This window comes from Seriola aureovittata, chromosome 20 (assembly GCF_021018895.1).
Source record: "Seriola aureovittata isolate HTS-2021-v1 ecotype China chromosome 20, ASM2101889v1, whole genome shotgun sequence".
Classification (NCBI taxonomy): domain Eukaryota; kingdom Metazoa; phylum Chordata; class Actinopteri; order Carangiformes; family Carangidae; genus Seriola; species Seriola aureovittata.
Window position 1 is genome coordinate 7,754,865 of NC_079383.1, and position 20,395 is coordinate 7,775,259.

Consider the following 20,395-nt stretch of genomic DNA (forward strand, 5'->3'; position numbering starts at 1 on the left):
ATTACAGTTGCAGCTGTTAAGGTCAGGCCATCAGCCTATATACGTGCCACTTCATGCTGTAACTCCACACTCCATCTTGTTGGCCTGGCTATATTTCCTTCCATTTACCCTTGAGGACAAAGATAAACCTGTGAAATTGTTTAAGAATTCCTTCTGATGATCTGTCCCACTCAGCAGTGACCACCACTGACAGTGTGTGTGTTTGCTATTAAATCCAAAAGAAACATGGTGTTAACAGTCTGTGGTTGATTTTCTTATCATAGTGTCTATACATATACTGTTTGTATACGTTTTCATCTGAGGTGTCATATTAGTCAAGTTAGATGCTACAAGGAAAGTGTTAAGAGATCTGTGAGGTGATCATTTTGGGAGGGAGATTTTTGGCAAATTGTGAACTCCTCCAACACCTTTGCTGGTCAACAGCAGCAGGGTCTGAGAATCCCCCACTTCCATTCTTCATTTAGCCTCAGAACTGGAACACACTGATCCATGTCAGCAGCTCTGAAGTCAGCTGTCTTGAATTATTGCTGCTGTAAATTTGGGTTTTGTTCTTGAAGTGAAGTCATCTAAATTTAATGTGTTGTCCTCATATGACAATATACTCTAACATCATGTGCTTGCAGAGGACATGCTTCATTATTCATTCAATAATCTTTGAAGTTAATTTAATGATACACAGCAGAAAGGGGAATTTTGCAGGTATGTGTATAAGGTCAGCCTGTGACAGTGGTAGAGACAAACATCTCATTTTGTCATTTGACTGAAACTATTTTTTCATCTTCATCTTTAAATATTTATCCGCAGTCAATCATTGCAGCTATTTCTGTACCATGCAAAGTGTAAGAATCTCTATAAAGTGATAATTGTTCTCAGACACAGGTAGCGAAACAATCTTTCCTCTGCATTGTGTAACTAGAAGAGTGCAGACACGGGTGAAAACATGACCTCCTCAGTGGAGGTAACATGAACCCTTCAACATTTGACACTCCTGCTTCAGGTTCTAACCTTGAGCAGTCTGATTAGTCTTCACATACAGTGACTTTCCTGTCTGCAGCCTCATTTTCAGCTGTTGTATGGAGAGCTGGCTTTTGATTTGTGTCAGCCACCTGATTTTTTCTGTCCACTACATGTTCACAGCCCGTTGCAGACACACTCTTCTGATTGATTAGACAGCCTGAAGAGCAAACACATTGACTGATTGAGACTACAAGGAAGAGAGAAGGCATGCCGATGCTGAAATGCTAGGGGTTGCAGGCTGGACTCTGGATATGTCTCTATGGAAGGCCTTTACTGTCCCTCTGTGCCCCCATGCGTTCCTAAAAAAGATGGGAAAAGAGAGTTGGATAAAGAAAGCAGTAGAGTTGATGGAGAATGGTAAAAAAAAGATAGACCCCTCCTTCAGAAAAGTGTCAATTTACTGATAAGATACAAGGTGTTTGAAAGAGATTTCAAGTTGTGCAGTATGACCAAATTTTAGGAGTAACGTGTTGGTATAGTATGAAATGTAGCTCAAATTACACTGAAGAGCAGTCTTAACATCTGAACATATTTGCTTACTGACTAATGTGACCTGAAATGCAAAAATTACAATAACATAGATTTTAATCCTCACGTAAGATTTAAATTTTAACCCAAAATAATTATCAAGTCTCCAGACATAGCAACTCTGTTGGGCTTTGTCATGAGCTAAATGCTAATTCAATTCAATTTTATTTATATAGCACCAAATCATAACATAAATTATCTCAAGGCACTTTATGGGGTAAGGTCAAGACCTTACAATATTGTAGAGTGAAAACCCAATAGTTCCCACAGTGAACAGCACTTGGTGACAATGGGGAAGAAAAAAAAAAAAAAAAAAGAAAGAAAAGAAAACAAGAACCAACATGTTAAGCTAATGCATGCTAATGTCAACATGTTAACATGCTCACAATGACAATGCTAACATTCTGATGTTTAACAAGTTTTATGTTTACTAAGTTCATCATCTACATCTGAGTTTAGTGTGATAATGTTTGCTAATTAGTAGTAAACACAGCGAGTGTTGGACCTGTTTTTCTTTTTTTGTTTGTTTGTCTTTTTTGTTTTTTTGTTGACCTGATGGTGATGCTGGATAAGAACCACCAAAGTCAGAGAATGACTACAGTCATAACATGTGTAGGGTCCATGAATGTCTGTAAATTTAGTGCCAGGCTATTATGCAGATGTTGAGATATTTCACAGGATAAGTGGAAACTTTGACCTGCTGGTGATGCTACAGGAAAGGTCAGCAGATCACTGAAGTTATTAAACCTCATCTTCTGGACATCATGGATATGTATGTACCAAATTTCATATTTCAATAGTTAACAAAATTATTCATTCAGGACCAAAGCGGTTGGCTTACCAACACTGACATCCAGAGCAGAAATTATGGCCACATTCTGATTATGGTAAATTTACAAATTTAATATTAGTAAAAATGAATGGTGTCTTGCTGTTGCTGAAATTCAGTTTGCTCCTGTTTTTGTAAACACAGCAAAAAGCTGTTACTTTCTACTTTTACAGTACAACATAATGATTTGATAAATTACTCATTGGAGGTCTAAGAAATAATACAGCTTATAAGTGTTTTTTCAAACCATGTCTCTTTATTAAGCTTATGAAAAGCCTTTGAAAAGAAACATGAAGAATGTTTCTTTTCATGCAAATAAAATGAAATTTCAGTCATTTAAAAAAATAGGGTGAATGACTTGACAGTCACCAGGGGAGTGAGTGTGTGTGTGTGTGTGTGTGAGATAGAGAGAGAGAGAGAGAGAGAGAGAGAGAGAGTGTGTGTGTGTGTGTGTGTGTGTGTGTGTGTGTGTGTGTGTGTGTGTGTGTGTGTGTGTGTGTGTGTGAATGGCTGGGTTCACTGACTTAAATGAAGTCCCACTCAAAGTCCTTAATTTCTTTAGTAGACTGGGGAGGTGTAGTAAGAGTGCAGCAAATAGTATCAGTATCTTGCACAAGGACATTTTGACGTGTGGGCTGGAAGAGCCCAGGTTTGACCGCCAACTGATACCAACCACCTCTGATATATGGAAAACCCGCTCTACCTCTTGAGCCACAGCCACCACAAAAAACCAGCGGTGACATTGTTACACTGAAAATAATGCATGCCAGGGAAACTGAAATCATTTTACCAATTCAGTCCTGCTCTTTTTGCAATACATATTAAAGTGGTGTAATGTAGAGCTGAGCCATGTTGAACAGCCACTTTATGTCTGCTCTGTTCATTATGATATTTGCAAAAGTAACAAATGACAACAGTTTAGCTAGTTAGCGAATATTAGCAAACAAGCTCCCTGTCAATTCAGCACCAATAGTAAAGTAGCATTATCTCGTTATCTTGTTCTTTGGACATGTGCACTTAGCAGATGTTAACACAAAGTAAGCTTAAGATGAAACTCACCCTGTAATTTGGAGGATCAGAAGTCTTGCTTCACAATAACATGGTGAAATTGCCACTGAAACAGGTGATCAAAAAGCTACCATTCCAGTATCACCAACATTTCATGCTAACAAGTGGCTAAATGAGGCTAGAGAGGTTGTGGGGGGTGTTAAATATCATCACACTGAACAAGAAAACTGATCTAATCAGCCCACCTTTACATGCCATTTGTGTTTATACCCATACTCTTGCAAACTATTAACTTTCAAAGAGAAAAGGTTTTTGTTGAAGCACACAAAATCAAATGACAAAATGAAAGCACAGTGCCAGGAACACTGAATTAATGAAACTGTGGTTCATTTATAACATTAGCTTTTTACTCGTGGCAGTTGTATTTAGGATTCAAAATTCAAAACAGTGATGTCATTGGTTAAGATTATCCTGTTCAACAAAATGTGTAAGTATCATAAACTTGTTTCTCACAGATTATTTTTTGCAATAAAAGCCATAGGAAAAATCCCATTGGCTTTTTGTCGAGGGAACCAGGGACCCTAACTTCCAGGTTGGCCAACGGAAATATGTCATCCCTGCTGCACTTTATAATATTGTAAAATACCGCTGTAATCAATTTAACCTAGAAAAATTAACAATTAAAGATAACAGGATTATGCTGTTGACATTTTCACATTCATTAACAGCGACTTCTAACAGTGTAGGTAAGTGTGTAGACATTTATGTCATACAAGATATTTCAGGCTGGCTCCTGGATTATAACAAGCAGTCATGATGTAAATAACAAGGTGCTGAGCTCAGTGGTGCAGGTCCTGAATATCTTAAAGGTCAAGAGAGCGGTCAGTATAATGTGTTTCAGGGAAAGTGTCCACTCTCTCTGCAAGGTGATAACGTGGTCCTACATGACAGGAGAAAGTATGATGACCCGTATACCATCTGACCCTGCGTTCCTCACAACAGCTTTCACAGCTCCACACCTTGCGTCTACAATGCCACTCCAAGCCTGAGGGCATTACTTTGCTGCCACAGTGGAACATACTAATCTGTCCGCTGTTTTATACTCGTCTCTCCTATTGTGGCATCTTTGGCTACAGAAAGACAAACTAGAGCAGGTGATATCAAAGTCTTCTCTCCGTGCACTGAGATATATACAATCTGGCAAGTGTATCCAGGGCTTTCAGAAAGTGTTCAGACCCCTTCAAAATTTTCACATTTTATGTTGCAGCCTTATGCCAAAATAAAAAATAAATGTTTTTGCTCATCAATCTACACTCAATAATCCATATAACAAGGTGAAAACAGAATTTCAGAAATGTTTTCAAATTTACTATAAAAAAAAAGGAAAAACTGAAATGTCACATTGACATAAGTATTCAGACTGTTAAACAGAGCTTAAGAGCAAGATTGGAAATAACATGCCGGGAGAAAGGTTGCGGTGCAAACAATGAATATCACTTGTTTATTTGAACAGGTGCAGCTTAAATAGGCATCACATGGCATGGTCACATGACACAACACACCTGAAAGAAATCCACAATAATTGGGAACACACTTACACACTTAACCAACCAATCAATCAATTAACACAGACACTTTGCTATGACATTTGAAATTTGTAAACACAATGATCAGCTGGGTTTTGTAGTTATTTTCACACAGATAGCCATGAAGCATTTTGTTCCAGTTTCGACCCGATTGCTTTAATCCATACAAAGATTTCTCCAATTAACACATAATTTTTTTACTTGTCTGAGATTTTACATCATACCCCTCTGGCTGTTCCATGTAAATTTCACAATCAATCGGTGCATGTAAGTAGGCAGTTTTAACATCCATCTGATGGAGAATGAGACCTTTTTGAGCAGCTTTCTGCATTAACACTCTTACACTGGTAAAATTGGCAGTTGGAGAAAAAGTTTCTCCATAGTCTACACCCATCTCTTGACTACAACCCTTGGCGACATAGCGGGCCTTGTACTTTGCAGATCCATCAGCATTGCTTTTTATAGCATGCACCCATCTACCCCCCACTGCCTTCTTGCCCTCAGGTAGTGTGGTTAGAGTAAATGTGTTGTTATCCCTCAGTGATTTCATCTCCTCATCCATTGCATCTAGCCACTCTCTTGAGTTAGATGAATTTACAGCTTCTCTGAAAGTCTTAGGTACATTAGAAACCATCTTGTAGCAATAATCAATGCTGATCTGTGCTTGATCACTCTCCACCCCATAGAAATCTGGTCTCCTTCTCTCTCTCTACTCAGAGTATCTGTAGAATGTGATTCTGTTTTGACCTCAGCTGGCTGTAGGCTTAGCTGGCTTGGGCCTGGCTCAGTCTCTGAGATGTCACACTGCTTGGGTTTGTCAGGATCAGGTCTGGTTGTGCTATACTGCACACCAACGTCATCGTCATCAGTCTCCTGTCCGTCAACATTGGTCATGAACCTCACCAGTCTATGTTTCATCACCTTCCTACTGTCAGGATAGTAGACCATATAGGCTGGACTGTTCTTGTCATACCCAACAAAGATGCCTCAGTCAGACTTCAGGTCTAGCTTCTTCCTGTCCTGCCTATAGGCATAACACACAGTACCAAACTTTTGCATCCTGGACACACTGGGTCTCTTTCCAGTCAGCATAAAGTAGGGTGTCTGGTTGGTGCGGTTGTTACAACACACAATTAAGAATAAAAGGTAAAAGGTTCTGGAACTTGGACCGGTTAAAATAACCAAACACAGGTTTCTGGTAAAAAAAAAAAAAAAAGGGTCAAACACTATTTATTTACAATGAATCACAAGGATGCATTTCTGGTGGGCTTTAAGATGGCAGCAGCACAGCCTTCAATCAGGGGGGAGAGGGACCCACTCTTCCACAGCCTCACACCATCGGAAGCCTCCTGATGTCTGGGAGAGAGTTAGAGTCAGAGGGAGAGATACACAGAGAAAATTATTTGACTTTCCTCTTCTTTCATTTGCCAGTGATCCTCCGAGGGTAAGTTTCAGGTAACTGGGAAGTCCTCTTCCTTTAGGTGCCAGCAATCCTCTAAGTGGGGGGGTTCCAGGTAAGTAGGGAGTCCTCTTCTGCCCAACACAGCCCAGCACAACACAGTCCAGCACAGCAGCTTCCTCTTCTCAGCCCCCTTCCACAATGTCTGAAACACAGTTTTCAAGCCACTCCACTTCACACTGATTAGTTCATTAAATTCACCTGTCACCTCAAGCTCCTCACGGTGCATTCAGGTGCACTGCCACTGTAGGGAAAATAAAAGACATCCACCTTTTGGAAAAAACACTGGTTCAGAACACCACATTATGACACGGTTATTGAAACATCTATTCCTTACCACTGCTGCTGTCTGGACTGCATATGGCCATAGCTCCTTGGGTAACTGGCTTTCTAAGAGCATACATCTAGCCATATCAAAAAGTGTCCTCCAGTTACGCTCAGCAGTGCCATTCTGGTGTGGTGAGTATGGTGCTGATGTCTCATGTCTGATTCTGTTCCTGTGAAGTAGTGCTTGATAACCCTGTCCAGTAAATTCAGTGCCATTGTCGGATCTGATGCATGTAACATTCACATATGGGGCTATGTCAGCTAGGAACCTCTCTGTGGCGTCTACTGTGTCACTTTTGTGCTTCAGAAAGTACACACACACTGCACTTGAGTAGTCATCAGTAAAGGAAAGGTGCATACTTATACCCTTCTCTGGATTCTGGATCAATGGGGCCTGCCAAATCAGTATGAACCAGCTCCTAAGCTGACTTGGCCCTCACATCAGTCTTCCTGTTCCTGCTCTGGGTGAACTTACCTTGAACACACACTTCACATTGCATAGACTTTGTTTTACCCTTGATTGACATACCATCCACAACATTCTCTAACTTTTGAACATCATTAAAATTGCAATGTCCCAAAATCTCATGCCACGTCTGAATATCATGTCAACTCATACATTGATCACCACAGTCATCGTTCACTGGCACAATAGGCAAATAGAACAGTCTGTTATGTACATGAATGAGAAAACGTGTACCATCTTTGTACTGCAGGATGTCTTCACCCTCTTTGAATATCACTGTTTCCCCACTGGAAGTTGCAGCTCTCACGGAGAAGATGTCTTGGGGATAGGAGGGGATGTACAGCGCCTGCTTCAGTGTGGCACTGAGGTACCGCCCCCTGGTGTTGACCAGACACACCTCTGCTTCTCTTCTGCGCTCCGCAACCCCCTTGCATATTGTGCTATAGGCCAGCTCCACGCAATGCGTCTCGGCCTGAAATTGATCGTCGAAGCTCTTGAACTTTGCCAGGTCGGTGATGATGTGCGATGTCGCACCGGTGTCCACCATCAGCCCCGTCCTGATGACACTGCTTCTTGGTTGACGATCGCTGGTCTCCACCTTGAAGACAAAGGTGCTGTCGGTCTCCTCGTACACCCCGTGTGCGTTGTCCTGCCGCCACTGTTTCGGTCCTCCTCGCCGTGTGGTACTCTTCCCCTGGCTGTACCACCGTTGACCACTCTGACACTGTCTTGCCTCCTCTCTGGCTGCAACGGAAACACTCGATGTCCCCGCTCTCAGTGCGCTGCAGCCTGCCGGTGCATTGCCCTTGCTTGGATGCGCCCGGGCACCCATGTCATTGTCTTCGGCCACAGCTGTGCGCATACCTTCAGTGTTCTCGTAACTCAGCAACTTTGTCTTAAAGTCCACAAAAGAGAGTGTCTCATCACTTTGAGTGACAAAAATGGAAAATGGCTTGAATGATTCTGGCAGCCCCTTCAAAACCATTGCAACTAATAGTCCATCACTTAAGACCTCTCCAGCATTCCTCAGCGCTGTGAATGAAGTCTCGGCACGTATGACATAGTCAGTTACACTCTCACCACTCAACTATTGCAGGGAAGTCAATTCTGTATAGAGACTCACAATGCGGGGCTTTCCTTTGCCAGCATAATAGTCCCTTAAAATCTTGAGTGTGCCACGCCCGTCATCTGCAGCCTCTCGCATGACCAGGGACAAACTCTTGTCATCGAGGAATTGGATCAGTTCAGCATACGCTTCAGTATTCTTTGCTGCATCCTCAGCCAGTTCGTTTTCATCCGCACCCGCGGCTAGCCCATTCAGAATTGTGTCTTTTAATTTCTGCAACCGCAGATGGCCCAAAAACTTCTCCTGTATTATTTCTGTGTTATTGACAGTTAATTGTCTAAATAAACAGAACAGGTATGTTCGTCTTACTGGGGCAAACATATGCCTCCATCTTTATTGTCTGTGTAATACAACTACTCCCCGGCGCACCCTGCTTACGTCATCACAATAGACAGTGGTTATAACAGACATGCTCAGAATACCATATCTCCTTTCTTTCAAAATAAAATGACGGAGTATACAAGTAGCTGTAGCTGCCAACAACATTATAGCAATATTATTTCAAACATTTTAGATGTAGGTCAGCTACTTAAAGGAAGTTATTCCCATCAATGTGTATAGGCAGGATATAACTGAAACAGAACATACCGGTAGTAGATTCAGTTTTTTTTAGAACATTTCTGTAAACATTAACAATACCATATGTCACATTTGCACTGTTAACTCTGGCATTTCTTAACTGCAACACCAAATAAACACTTCCAACATCAACAATGTGACACATTGTCACATGTCAACTTTGTTTTTTTTTAGTTTTTTTCTCTTACAGGTCTAATCTGTCTCTTGGTTTCATTATGCGACCTGACTTAGTGGTGGTAAAGTGCAGGGGTTCTTTGAGGCCTGTTTGGCCCACAGTGTCCTGCTGCATAGTCATTGGCTCAGCATTTTCAGGATCATGGTCACACGTTGGTGCTTCTCGATCTGTGCTGTTTTCAGTCTTTAGGAGGTGGCATTTGTTGCGTCTGAGCACATGACCTTCACCTGTGAGGATGTTGTATGACCTCTGTGTGCCTGCTGAATCTATAACTGTTGCAGGCTCCCACGTTCCACTAGGCAGCTGGAAACGGATTGTGGCTCCTGCTGGCAGGGCAGGCCGTGTCTTTGCAGTCTTGTCGTAGTACCATTTCTGTCGTTTCTGGCAGGTTTTTCTCCTGCCACGAACTGTGCTGCGGCAAACAAGCTCTGCTTCAAGTTGTTTGTCAGTGGTCGGGAGGATTGAACACAGACACCTGCTCATCAACAGCTGCGCTGGTAATTTCAGTCCATCAACCGGGGTGTTTCTGCATTCTAACAGACTCAGGTAGGGGTCTGTCCGCTGTGCGTGCGCTTTGTCCATGAGGGCTTTGGCAGTTTGGACAGTCCTTTCCGCTAACCCATTGCTCTGTGGGTATAGTGGGCTACTTGAAACATGCTCAAAGTCCCATGCACGAGCAAAGTCTTTGAACTCCTGCGAGCTATAACAGGGTCTGTTGTCGCTGATTAGTGTCTGTGGTACTCCAAACCTAGCAAACATGGCTTTGAGTTTTTTGATGACTGTTGGACGTGAGGCTGGTGATTTTTTCCACCTCAAAATATCTGCTGTAGTAGTCGACAGTAACGATGTAGTCGGTGTTGTTCCACATGAACAGATCTGTGGCGATCACTTGCCAAGGTCGCTCTGGAATAGGATGCGATATCATTGGCTCCTTTTGGACAGAATTGCATCGCTCCATGCAGATGTTGCAGGATTCTACCAACACCTCTAACTGTTTTCCCATTCTGGGCCAGAAAAGTACGTCTCTTGCTCATTGCTTACATTTTTCGATCCCTAAGTGTCCTGTGTGAATGTGTGAAAGCATTTCTGCCCTGAGTGAGTGGGGCACGATGATCTTTTCTCCTTTTAGCAGGATGCCGTTTGTTTCTGATATCTCGTCCCTGTGATTCCAGTACGCTGAAATTGCAGGTGGACATTTCTTGTGCGACTCAGGCCACCCTGAGGTGATGATTTGCCTCAACATTGAAAGCTGCTCATCTTGTGCTGTGGCAGCTCTGATCTCTGCCATTTTGTTGTCACTTACTGGCGCATTGCTGACCACAGTATGTGTTTGCAAGTCCATACCTTCACTCAGTGAGCTCTCAATGCACTCGATGGGCTTTCTGGAAAGTGTATCTGCAACTGGTATTTGTTTTCCAGGCTTGTGTAATGGTCATGTCATACCGCTGTAGTTCCAGTATCATTCTTTGCTTCCCTCTGTAACTGGATACTGGACTTCTTGACCAACAGACCCCAGTCTGTTAGGCTAGGAAACCACACCTCCTCCACCCTCACCCTGAACACCGGCGTCCCTCAAGGCTGCGTGCTGAGTCCTCTCCTCTACTCCCTCTTCACCTACGACTGCACACCTGTACATGGTTCCAACTCCATCGTCAAGTTTGCAGACGACACAACGGTGATTGGCCTCATCAGAAACAACGATGAGTCAGCGTACAGAGAAGAGGTCCAGCATCTGGCAGAGTGGTGCGCCGACAACAACCTGGCCCTCAACATCAAGAAGACCAAAGAACTCATTGTGGACTTCAGGAAGAGGAGTGACACACCCGCCCCCCTGCTCATCAACGAGACGGAGGTTGAGCGTGTCACCAGCTTCAAGTTCCTGGGTGTCCACATCTCCGAGGACCTCTCCTGGTCTCTCAACACCTCAACCCTGGTCAAGAAGGCTCACCAGCGTCTCTTCTTCCTGAGGAGACTCAAGAAAGCCCACCTGTCACCTCAGATCCTGGTGAACTTCTACCGCTGCACCATCGAGAGCATCCTCACCAACTGCATCTCGGTGTGGTATGGTAGCTGCTCTATCGCGGACCAGAAGTCACTCCAGAGGGTGGTGAAAACCGCCCAACGCATCACCGGTTCTCCCCTCCCCTCTATCGAGGCTGTCCAGAGCAAGAGGTGTCTGCGGAAGGCGCGCAGCATCGTGAGGGACAGCTCTCACCCCAGCCACAGACTGTTTTCCCTCCTCCCCTCAGGGAAACGCTACAGGGTTCTCCGCTCCAGGACCAGCAGGTTCAGGAAAAGGTTCTTCCCTGCAGCGGTCACCCTGCTGAACTCACAACCCCGGTGTCCCCCCCCACACACACAACCCAGAGACTGTGACTGCCACACCAACCCCCTCAGCCACCTAACCTTGCACTGAACTGTTCTGAACCGTCTCTACTCATTGTCTAGCACTCACTGTATTTATTCCCGCTACCTCATCATTGTAATTCGCTACCTCATCATTGTAATTCATTGTAATTCACAGTGTAATTTATTGTACCCTACATATGCACATCTCCACTTTACTTATGCACACCCTCACTTTACATACCTGTACAGCACACACTTGCACTTTAACTGCTCTTTTGCACTTCTGGTTAGATACTAACTGCATTTCGTTGTCTTAGTACGTGTACTCTGTGCAATGACAATAAAGTTGAATCTAATCTAATCTAATCTAATCGTAGGGGAGCCGCTGCCAGAGGCTTTCGCATGATTGACTCCAGCGCTTTGTGGTCTGACTTGACAACCACCTGTCGACCATAGAGGTACTGATGAAACCGTTTGCATCTAAACAGCACTGCATACAGCTCCTTTTCTATCTGTGCATAGTTTTCCTCAGTCTCAGTCAGTGGTTTGGATGCGTATGCGACTGGTTTCTCTCCTTGGAGTAGCACTGCTCCTAATCCACATTTTGATGCGTCGACCTGCAGCTTAACATCCTTTGTGTGGTCAAAGTATGTGAGTACAGGGCCAGGTTCCTGTGTCAACAGGTCTTTCACTTGCTGAAAAGCAATGTCATGATTTGAGTCCCACACAAACGCATTGCTCTCTTTTAACAGTTGTCTGAGGGGAGCTGTTACCTCAGAGAGTCTGGGGGCAAACTTGGAGAGGTAAGTGACCATGCCCAGTATGGTCTCCAGCTCTGCCTTGCTGTGTGGCAGAGCCATTTCTCTGATCGCCTTGACCTTGTTAGGGTCAGGCTGGATACCTTCTCGTGTCAGTCTGTGACCAAAATAGCTCACCTCAGGCACACATGACGCTCTTGTCCTCATTGAGCTTTATCCCTTTCTCTCTAGTCCTGTCCAACATGGCACGCAGGTTTACATCGTGCTCCTCCTTGTTGCGGCCATATACCACAATGTCGTCCACGATGGCTGCGACGCCCTGAAGCCCTTCGTAAGCCTCATCCACCCTTCTTTGAAACTCATCCTGTGCAGAAATTATTCCAAAAGGGAGTGGCTTGAACCTGTACCTGCCGTAGATGGTGTTGAAGGTGGTCAACATGGATGATTCATGGCTTAGTTTGATTGTGCAGTAGCCGGATCTGGCATCTAGTACGCTGAAATATTGTGCTCCAGCTAGTCTCGGTGTGATGTCATCTAGAGTGGGAAGCGGATAGTGTGGTCTCTGTATGGCTTTGTTTAGGGGGCGGGGATCAAGGCACACCCTAAGCCTTCCAGTTTTAGGCTTTTCCACTGCTACTAAAGCATTTACCCACTCAGTCGGCTCTGTTGCTTTTTCGATAATGTCCATTTTCTCCATTTCCTCCAGTTCATCCTTGAGCCTGCCGCAGAGAGCGTATGGGAAGCGGCGAGGTGGACACACTACTGGTGTAGCTGAAAGCTTGAGGTGAAGGACACATTCTCCAGGAAATAGTCCAATGCCCTTGAACACATCAGCAAACTCTGTTGTGATGCTTGTGTGTGTTCCTGACTGAACTTCGATTGTGTGTACCAGTTTAACTATGTTTAGGTCTAGACATGCTCTCAGACCTAAGACAGGGGGAGCATTTTTAACATATACTATGTCAAAATCTAACATGGCTGTTTCATTTCTATATCTGCATGTTAGCCTGCAAGCTCCTTTGACTTTAAGCCTCTGTCCTCCATGTCCCGAGATGTCTGGTGGGCCTAGCGTTACACTTCCAAACATTTTGTGGAACGTGTTTGCTGGTATCACATTAGCTTGGGCACCTGTGTCAGCTTTGAATTTTAATTTGTGCCTCGCTTTGCCAATTTCTACTTCTGCAAATGCCTGTTCTCTGGCTGTGTTTGCATGTAGTTTTGTTATAGTGTCAATATACAGTTCAGGTTTTGTCTGCTCTGTGCAGTCTGAGACGGCATGCACTTTTTTGGGCTTAAATTGTGTCTGTCTCTGTGGTGTTTGTGTGTTTCTTGCATTTGTTACATTGACGTCCTTTGCTGGACAGTCTTCTGTGCGGCTGTGCTCTCGTCCATATGCACCACACTCTCTGCTCCTGTCAACGTCTGTCCCGATGGTCGTTTTACGTCCATGGCATGTTTTCTCCATTTTGGTTGTCCTCCTGCTAACTGCATGCACGGACTGACTAGCCATATTAGCAACAGGGCTAACCATTGTTTTTAATTGCTGCTGTGATAGCTCATTTGAACGAGCAATGTCAATAGCTTTCTCCAGCGTGAGGTCTGGACCGTGGCAGAGTAGCTTTTCGCGCACTCTTGGTGAGTTTATGGGCAAAACAATACGGTCTCTAATCATCTCATCGTTTTTAGGGTAATCGCAGTCTTTCACTAGCAGCCTTAGCTCAGTCACAAACTGGTCAAAACTCTCATTTTCCCCATGTGTCTTTTTGTGGAACTTATATCGTGCAAAAATGGGGTTTGCTTTTGGCGTCACATAGGCTTCAAACCTGTCGTAGTAAGTCTTTAGCAGTTTCCTTTCATCCGTTGTAAGAGTCCATGTGTTAAATACATCACGGCCCTTCTCACCGAATCAAAGTAGCAATTAGCTGCACTTCTCCTCCTCTTCTTTAGCGCAGAGGGGACCGGAAAACATCAGCTCAACATGCTGGCGAAACTTTCTCCAGGTATCGGGAAGGTTAGACAAGTCCCAATCCATCCGTGGCGTGGCAACACCTGTCCTCTCCATCTTCCATCGGCAGGTCGATGCATACTATTATCTGACATCATGTATTATTTCTGTGTTATTGACAGTTAACTGTCTAAATAAACAGAGCAGGTATGTTGGTCTCACTGGGGTGAACATATGCCTCCATCTTTATTGTCTGTGTAATACAACTACTCCCCGGTGCACCCTGCTTACGCCATCACAATAGACAGTGGTTACAACAGACATGCTCAGAATACTACAGTCTCCCATAGTTCATATTTCTTCTCGTCACCGTCAAACACAAGACGGGACCAACGTGAACTTATCCTTTCACTCATGGTGCTGGTGCTCCAAACTTTGAGACACGCACTCAAACGTTCTTGCTACTCACGCCGTATCTGCACAACTTCAACCCTCTGGGCCAATAACCTATTAAACAGAGCTTAAGATACCAGCTAGCAAGATTGGAAATAACATGCTGGGAGATAGGTTGCGGTGCAAACAATGAATATCACTTGTTTATTGGAACAGGTGCAGCTTAAATAGGCATCACATGGCATGGTCACATGACACAACACACCTGAAAGAAATCCACAATAATTGGGAACACACTTAAACACTTAACCAACCAATCAATCAATTAACACAGACACTTTACTATGACATTTGAAATTTGTAGGTGCCTCCCATTTCTCTTGAATAAAAGTGCTACAGTATGTAAATGCCTATGACTATTTTATTTTACTGCTACCAACCATGTAAGTATACAGCCAAAACTAATCTGACGCATAACCACATGCTTCTCATCATCCTGATTCTTCAGATCCCGGCTCTGAAAAATAACCTTTTTCTCTTTAAGAATAATGAAACACTGTTAAGCAATAACGATAGCAACTGCAGTCCAGTGGCTGCTGTATGTAAAATTGATTTTAATTATCATTAATACATCCATCTCCATGACGGAATTATCCCAACATTCATAAAGGTTTTAGACATGTTGGCTTCACTTCATCGATCTTTCTGTAAAATATTGTTCTGTACAAGCTGAGGAAAGAATACATGTATTTACGACAGCACAAGGCACCAGCCAAATAGAAATACTCTCAGAGTATCATCCTTTGTTTGTTGAAATAGATGCTACTGTCACGATTTGTGGTAAGCTGGACCCAAATGCACGAGGAAGACAAGGACTTAACTGGTAACTCCAGGAGCAAACACAGCAGCAGACTCCATGGACAATACAGGAGCAGGCCGAAGCACGAGGTTAACAATGTTAAAAACTTGATTTTCATCGGAGGGGGTCTTTAAATTCATAAATCTGCTCCCCCAGCACGGTGCAACACACCCTCACCAACATTGTTTTTTAACGCAGGGCAAATATCTGTGTGAACAGCTTAACAGACAGACGACCAGTCACACTGTAATTCACGAAAGTGAAATTTAGAGTCATCCATTAACTTACACTGCTCAGACATGATGAAGCCAGCTCGGAGAGCTGGGGGTTAGCGGGGAGTCAAGGCGGGGAAATTGGGGTAGATTGTTGTCAGACATCACAGAGACGATGTGTCCCAAAAGCACAATGACTTCAAATGGTTTAAGAGTGCTGAGACATGTCAGCAGTGATATAGTCTGCAGCTTCCAAGATCTCTTACAGACCTTTAAAGATCTGCTCTGCTGGCAGGACCCTGACCTGTGCATCTTGAGCAACAACAGGCCCATATTCCTTCAAGTGTTGCTGTTGCACTGGAATGTCAAGTCCACAGCCGACCTAGCAAACACATTGGAGGACAGAGGGGCTTGTTTGCTTTGCCATGCAGTGCAGGGCTTCTTTAAAGTCATTTGTGTTTAATATGAGGAGAGCAAGTGGAGCCAGTCTCTTTTTTCTTCAGTTGTAGTTGGCTGTCGCTTTCCTCGCCTCACTTGCTTGGGCTGAGCAGTAGCACCTGAGGCAATATCCTTGGTCTGAGGAACTCTGCAGCCAGTTTTCCCGGAGGATGTTACAGGATCAGCTGGCTGCAGGACTGAGGATTGGTTTTCAGTGCTCTTACCATTCACCCAGGTCAGATTGATCTCAGGCAACCAGTTTCTTCATCTCAAGTCCACATTTGTCCTTACGCATGAGTGAAACCCAGGATCATATTTCCTTTCTTTTCTAATGTCATCCATTCTGTCAAAGTACAAGTCCATGACCCGCTTTGCTGTGACCACCTCCAGATCCTTACTGATAACCCTGAAGATCTTGTACAGACACTCCAGACACTCATCATCTTGGTTCTGTAAGAGTCTCTTGGTACAGCTCTGCATGACAGCCTGGCTCAGAATCTGTGATTTCAAGAGCTTCCCTATAAACTCAATGTTACTGACTGAGCGACAAGAAGCTTTGCCATCATTCGACGCTTTCTTCAATCTTTTCGAACTTTGACATAATAAATTAAACTCAGTAACTAAAATCCTCGCTAATCAGACATGGCAGCTTCAGCTGCATTGGAAGCTTCAAGCTATCACAACCCCTTTGAAAACTTAGAGATTGCATTGATGGACATGACTGAAGAGTTGCTACCTGGCTATGTAACTAGAATCCAAAGCGCTAACCCTTTGGACCTCGAACCAATAATGTCAGCACTCATAGACGAGTCCCTGACTAAACTACCAAAAGACACGGTGTTCTGATATGAGATTGATCACATAAATCAATTAATTCATTCATTGTTGTCCTCCCTGAGGACCGGTGTCCCCTTTCAACAAGAGCAAATTCTAAATCGTGGTGTTCACGCCACAATCGCTCAAGTTCCTCTTCCTGTTGACATATTATGAAATACACTGAGCTTAAAAAATAACTCTGGTCTTTTGGAGTGCAGGGGGCACTCCTGAGGATCTTTTATGATTCTGGTCATGTTGCAGCCCCACTGCGTACAACACTAGACACTGTTGCCCCTCTGAAAAAGAAGATAGTGAATCAGGAGACTAGCTCCATGGTACAACTTGCAAAGAAATGCTTTAAAGCAGACTTCCTGAAGGCTGGAAAGGAAGTGGCATCACACCAATGTAGAAGAATTTCACATGGCTTAGAAAAATAGTATTAGAATCTCCTATTATTCATTGTTAATAGACGAAAATAAGAACAACCCAATCTTAATTTTCAGCACTGTAGCCAGGCTTATAGACAGTCATAGCTCTATTGAGCCCTCTATTCCTTTACCCCTCAGTAGTAAAGACTTTATGAGCTTCTTTACAAATCAAATTGTTACTATTAAAGAGAAAATTCACCATCTCCACCCCCCCAACTGTCCAGTGACGCAGCCTCAAAATCAATTGTAATGCCTTATCTATATTTAGAATGCTTCTGTCTTATAGACCTCTCTATATGATTAAGCCATCAACTAGTCTTCTACACCCTATTCCAATTAGGCTGTTGAGGGTCTGTTTTCCTTTAATCAACACTTGTATAAAGGATCTGATCAATTTATCTTTACTAACAAACTGCAGGCTTTTGAGGTTGCAGTAATTACACAAGGCCTACTCTTAATCCACTTGTTTTTGCCAATTACAGACCCATATCCAACCTCTCCTTTCTGAAAATTTATAAAATCTTTGAAAAAGTTATTGCAAACCAGTTATGATTATTTGCACAGGAATGGTTTGTTTGGAGATTTTCAATTAGTCCATCATAGCACAAAAACAGCACTGCTTAAGGTTACCAATGATCTCATCATGGCCTCAGACACTCACCTTGTGTCTATACTTGTCTTATTAGATTTTAATGCTGCCCAAAAGCAACATTAACTTGTGGTTGCTCTTTAGAGAAGGCAGAATTCACAAAAACAACAAGCTTGATAAATCCCCTCTTTTTGCTCCTCAATTTAGATGTACCATCATCTTTTCTTCCATGAGGAGGCTGAAGATATTAAAACAACCAGCTGCCTTTCTGAGATCCCTGTAGATTATTCTCTTCTCTTCTGCTGTCAGAGGAACTGTCATGAAGGTTAACATCATGTTTTCCTATAATTATGTTTGATTGTGTTCAGTAAAGCAATGGAAGACTGAAACTGAATCAGGCACACGTAAACCCAGATTCCAGCAATGTGTTTCTTTAAATTTTTTAATATATGTACTTACATTATCCCACGTTTCCAGCAAATTTCAAACTACAGGGCTGCCACTATAACAATTATTTTTCTAATGATTAATCTATCTACTATTTAATCAAATAAAGTTTAATCTTAACTATTAATTTTCCCCCAGAAAATCTAATTGACAAACTAGCATGGTCAATATGCCCAGATCCAGGCCTAAACATTTTCTGATTTCACTGTGTGCCATAAAAATAATAATCACAAAATAACGCTGGTTAAACAAGATTTATAGTGAAGGGATTAGAACTGTAATATACTAATCCTCCCAAAGTCAGTCACTAACCAGCTATACCGAATTAAGCAACCGCTAAGAAAACGTAGTTATAACTGTCACTGAAAAATAACTACCCTATATTTAAGCAATATGACACGAGTTAAAGTGAAGTTGGTAGAGGATTTCCCCATGGCTGTGATCTAGCCATAGGCACAAATAGAGAATAATTGTACACATAAATTTTTACACTCACCTGTCTTCACGTTCTATGTTAATTTGTATGTTCCCCCTACTCCAGTGGTCGTGAACTGGTGGCCCGCACTCTAAAATAATATCAACAAAAAAATAAGCAATAATATCTGGCCCGCCACATTATTTTGATACTTAGATTTCTTTAAATCTTACAACATGGAACTGACAGTCTCACATTAAGCTATAGCTTACAACTGGATGTAAATAAAGGAGTTTATTAACTATACTACTATCTACAGAGTAAATGCAAGGTGTAATAATCATTAAGATGAAAATAATAATTAAATGAGCCGTGTGATGTCACACCGTGGTGAGGTTGTCTTGTCATGGGTTTGTTTTGTCCTGTCATTTCCTGTTTTATTTTGAAAAGTAATTCTCCTCTCGTTTAAGGTCACTTGCCCTTCCTCATGTGTCTCAGTCTGATTGCCCTAAGTGTTTCCACCTGTCCCCTATTTCCCTCCATGTGTTTAAATAGTCTCTGTTCCCCTTGTCTTGTGCCAGAGTGTCTTCGTTCTCGTCCTGCACCTGAGCCTTTTTGTCCATGTCCACAGCCATAGGAGTCGCCAAAGTAAGCTTTATGTACCTCGAGAAGAGTGATTTTTTGTTTGTAAATTTTGCCCTAGCTAAAGTTCATAGCCCTTTGTTTTTCCTCGTTAAGAGTGATTTTTTGTTTGTAGTTTTTGCCTTAGCATATTTTCATAGATCTTTGTTTTTCCTTGTTAAGAGTGATTTTTTTTTTTTTTTTTTTTTTTTTTTTTGTTGTTTGTAGTTCTTAGCATATTTTCTTAGATCTTTGTTTTTCCTTGTTAAGAGTGATTTTCATTTTATGTAGCTCAGTTGTTTAATTATTCTAGATCCTCCGCTTAGTAGCGTGAGTTGACTATTTTTTTGTGTTTATCGGTTTGTTTATTTTGAGTAGTACCTTTTTCCTCCTCCTGGAGTGTTTTTTGTTCCTTAGATTCAGAGTCTAGTGTCTAGTTTTTTCATAGCCATTGGTTTATCACTCTGTCTGAGGTCGCCAGTGAATTCAATAAAAGCCTTTGGTTTTCTAATATCTCTGCATCTGAGTCCTGCTTTGAGTCTCGGCCTGACATGTGATGAGTTGGCAATGGTGGGAGAGAATATGTTATAGCTATACACTACGGCTATGCAGCTAATGATACAACGTCTACGAATGAGATTTGATAATTAAATATTACTATATTTCGACATCAACCGCAAAACCGTTGCTACTGGTGAGGTCGGAAACTTGAACTGAATTGTAGTTTTCTATATGTTGTGGCTCAGTGGGTCACTTGTTCTCAAAACCTTCAGTGTTTTAATGGAGCAGAGGTGTCATTCCAGGAGCAATCATGTCGATTTATGGCTGATAGGCTACCTGCCTGCATCACCACATCAATGACATCACATTCATGTCTGGTTAACCTAATTGTTAGGCTTTCATTTGTTAAATCTACTGACTCACTGAATACATGAAAGAACTGCACACACACAGTATTATCTGTATCCTGATTATAATTTTTCCTGGGGTGGATTTTATAATGTTTGCATTGAGCATAAGTAACA